The sequence below is a fragment of the Leuresthes tenuis genome, unplaced genomic scaffold, assembly GCF_036924035.1.
Source record: "Leuresthes tenuis unplaced genomic scaffold, fLeuTen1.0.hap1 SCAF_95, whole genome shotgun sequence".
Taxonomy (NCBI): domain Eukaryota; kingdom Metazoa; phylum Chordata; class Actinopteri; order Atheriniformes; family Atherinopsidae; genus Leuresthes; species Leuresthes tenuis.
The window spans coordinates 65,817-69,485 of NW_027325449.1; the positions used below are offsets into that span (position 1 = coordinate 65,817).

Sequence of the window (3,669 nt, forward strand, 5' to 3'; positions counted from 1 at the left end):
TCTGCTCTTGTGAAAAAGCAAACAGCGGTGCAGGATGGAAGTTTCAGGGAGCCCAAGATGAAACTTTCTTTTAATCTGCTGAGAAAAGAGAGTGAATGCGAAGTGGACTTTAACACGGCTCTGGGAGCGAGCCGAGTGCGGGCTAACCGGGAGAATTGCTTGAAAGAAACGCGACACCGAATGAGTGGTCATAACAAAGCCTCAATACGGTGTTCCCGTGGTGTTTGTGGCTGCCTTGTCTTTTGCACAGAGTAAAAGACAAGGCAGCCATCGAATAGATTGTTTCTACTTGGTCAGCCGAGGAGCAGGGGGGGGGGGGGGGGGGGGGGGGCAAGCGTCTCAACCAAGCACAAAGCTCACCAAGTAGGAACAATCGGGCCCTTTTCGATGGCTGCAACACCTGAAAGAGATATTGATGCGAGACCCGATCAAATGCTTTTTCAAAGTCTAAATTTAAGATGACAAGCCGGGTGTTTCTGTCTCTAGCGTAATCAATGATGTCTCGAATCAGTACGAGGCTGTCGGTGAGTTGTCTCCCTGAGATGGCACAAGCTTGGTCTGGGTGAATTACCTCCTCTAAAACAGAGGACATCCGTGTCGCTAAAACCTTGCTAAAAAGTTTACAGTCAAAGTTTAAAAGTGTGATGGGCCTCCAATTCTTTAGGTCAGTCTTATAATTTTTTTTATAAAGTAGAGTCACTATTCCCACTCTAAAACTGTCAGGCAGTCGGTCGAGTTTTTCAAAATCTTTAAAAACATCTAAAATGTCTGATGATAAAAGGTCCCAATAGGTCAGATAGAATTCTGCAGGAAGCCCGTCTAAACCCGGAGCTCGACTTCTCTTAAAACCTGTTAGGCATTTTTTTTAACTCTAAAGCAGTAAAATTCTGTGTCAAGTGTGCATTCTCTTTTACGGTTTTGTCAACGAATTTTAAGATTTCTGCCGATGTTTCCAAGTGCACTGGTTTCTCTTTGTACATGTTACTTTAAAAGGTATGTACAGTTTCAATCATCTCTTGTGTGGATTTTGTTAAAAACCCATCTTCTCTTTTTAGATTTTGAATACACTCCTTTTTATTTATAACTTTCTTTCTTTTTCACCTTCCTCAATTTCCTGCTCCCTGCTTCTTACAAAAATTCCTTTACTCTTTATTTCTGCTAAAACTGACATTTCCTTTTTGACATCTTTGATTTCTTCTTTAAAGTCTATGCCACACTGATTTAGTTTAAAGTAGCGCTGTAAGCGTTTATGTAGTCCCATCATACATCTATTCTCTTTCCTTTTTTTACGTTTACCTTGCTGTTTAAAAAAAGTCTGGGTCGTTTCCTTCACCATTTCCCACCATTGTGCATGTGTTTCGTAGAGGTCTTGAAGGGTCTGCCACTCTTTATAACATTCCCTGTACTGACTGACTATGATTTCATCCTCCAACAGGGAACAGTTGAGTTTCCACAGACCACTTCCTACCGTCACACCAGAAGGGGGTGAAAGGGTGCAGGAGAGCATAAGGTGGTCTGAAAAGAAAACAGGGGTTAATCTAACATCAGTGGGTGGGCAATCTCTAGTAAAGAAATAATCAATGCGAGAGGCTCTGGTGCCATCATGACTAAACCAGGTGAAGCCCTCCTCTCTGGGATGCATGGTTTTAAAACAGTCAGTAAGCTTAAAATCCTTGCATATGCCCTGAAGTAAAATCGAAGTCTTATCCACTTTAAAATCTACCCCTGCTCTTTTTCTATCTTTCCCGCTCAAGATACAGTTAAAATCCCCTCCTACAACTAAAGGTACTTGCCCTAGCATGTAAAGCTGTATATCTTCTAAAAGGTCATACCTTTCATTTTTTCCATTGAAACCATAAATATTTAAGAGGTTAAAGTCTTGCCCCATAAAATTCAAGTGTGCTAAAAGTGCCCGTCCGTCTCTCACCACTGTGCTACCTTTCACCAGAACATGCGGATTTTTAATTAGAATGGCCACACCATCATTTTTATTTTGATTTGAGCCACTCCATATCGATAAATGGGGCCACATTTCCTCCCATTGTCTATGGTTTTTTAAAAAAGGTAGTCCACATTCTTGTATTAAAAACACATCTGATTTAATGGAGTCTAAGAAGGATAAAATACTCTGGGCTCTTGTCTTTGATTTCACACTTCTCACATTTAGTGTTGAGAAGGTGAGAACCATTAAAAGCATAAAGGAAAGTAGGTATGTCATTTTCGTTTTTCTAAGTTATCAAAACAAATTACACACAGGTTATTTCTTGGGAAACTAGCTCTTCCTTCATTTCTTTAGGTGAAAAGTGAGTAGGGTGATCTATATTTCCTTTTCGGACTCTCGGTGTTGGCCTCTGACGCAATGTTGCATTTAACTTTGAGTCCCTGGGGGTTGATTGCAGAGCTGAAGTTAAAAAGGAGACCTCATTTCGTGAGTCGGAGGGGAAGACTCTAGGTTCTTCCACTGAAGAACTGTCTGAAAGGGACCTAACCCTTCCCCTCTTCTCTGATACCACTGGGGAATCAGAGGCTCAGATGCCGTCCTCTTCGGCTGTTGACCTTCGGGGAGGTGAGTATCTTCACTAGACTCACCTGTCTGCTCTTCCTCCTCATTTAGCGTAGCTCCACCCTCTGCCTGTGAATTCTCACAGACTTCAACACTGAGTGGTGAGGCCTCTACAGGCCCCTCCCCTTTTTGCTCCTCACTTCCAATCCAAGCTTTTGGCGGGAAGTTTGAATTTATTGGGTCAACCTCTTCACTTTGTTCACCAACTGCCACCTTTGGTCCTTCTCTTTGTTGGCTTGACTGTGGCTTTACCGTCTTTAATTTGTTGGCAAAAGATTTAGGGCAATCTCTGAAGAGGTGATTTAATTCTCCACAGAGATTACATTTCCTGCCATTTGGACACTCTCCAAAAGTTTGCCCAATTTCTCTGCTCTTCCCACATAACACCTTGGTACAAGCCTCAACCAGGTGCCCATGCTCACCACACTTGCGGCAGAACTTGGGCTGCCCCTGGTAGTGGATGTAACCTCGGTTTTCAAGGTGGCCAGAGTGTCGCCCACCCGCTGCACTGAGCACTCTTCAGCCCTTTTAAATGGTATAACTTTGCACTCCCGCACGCTCCAGCAAGCACCATTCAAGCAACAACTTTGCACTCCAGCTTCGAACATCGGCACAGTCGCAACAAGTAAGGCGACTCTACTCAGAGAAGTCACTCTGCACAGTAAGAAGATTTCTTTTGCACAGACAGAAAGGGCTTCACCCGCAAAGGTAAAGCCTGCCAAAAATAGAAACAACTCATTAGTGCTGCTCTCCACAGAAATCTTTAGTAAAAGGCGAAAGACTTGTACGTTATGAAGAGAAACCAGAGTACGATTATCCGTCACTGCGGGAGCAGGGCATCAGGCTTGTTGGCATAGCCACCTTCCCCATGGTGAGCTTTGCTTGGTTGAGACGCTTGCCCCCCCCCCCCCCCCCCCCCCCCCCCCCCCTTGCTCCTCGGCTGACCAACTAGGAACAATCGGGCCCTATTCGATGGCTGCCTTGTCTTTTACTCTGTGCAAAAGACAAGGCAGCAACAAAAACACCACGAGAATCCCGTATTGAGGCTTTGTTCTGATCGCTCATTCGGTGTCGCGTTTCTTTCAAGCAATTCTCCCGGTTAGCCC

At 44.2% G+C, this 3,669-nt stretch overlaps 1 non-coding gene across 1 annotated transcript; it reads right to left on the minus strand.

Moving 5' to 3' along the window:
• Positions 1–3,260: 3,260 nt before the first annotated feature.
• LOC140286466 (U5 spliceosomal RNA) lies at positions 3,261–3,374 on the minus strand. Its single transcript, XR_011911269.1, has one exon. It is a non-coding gene; the product is annotated as a U5 spliceosomal RNA (small nuclear RNA).
• Positions 3,375–3,669: the final 295 nt, after the last annotated feature.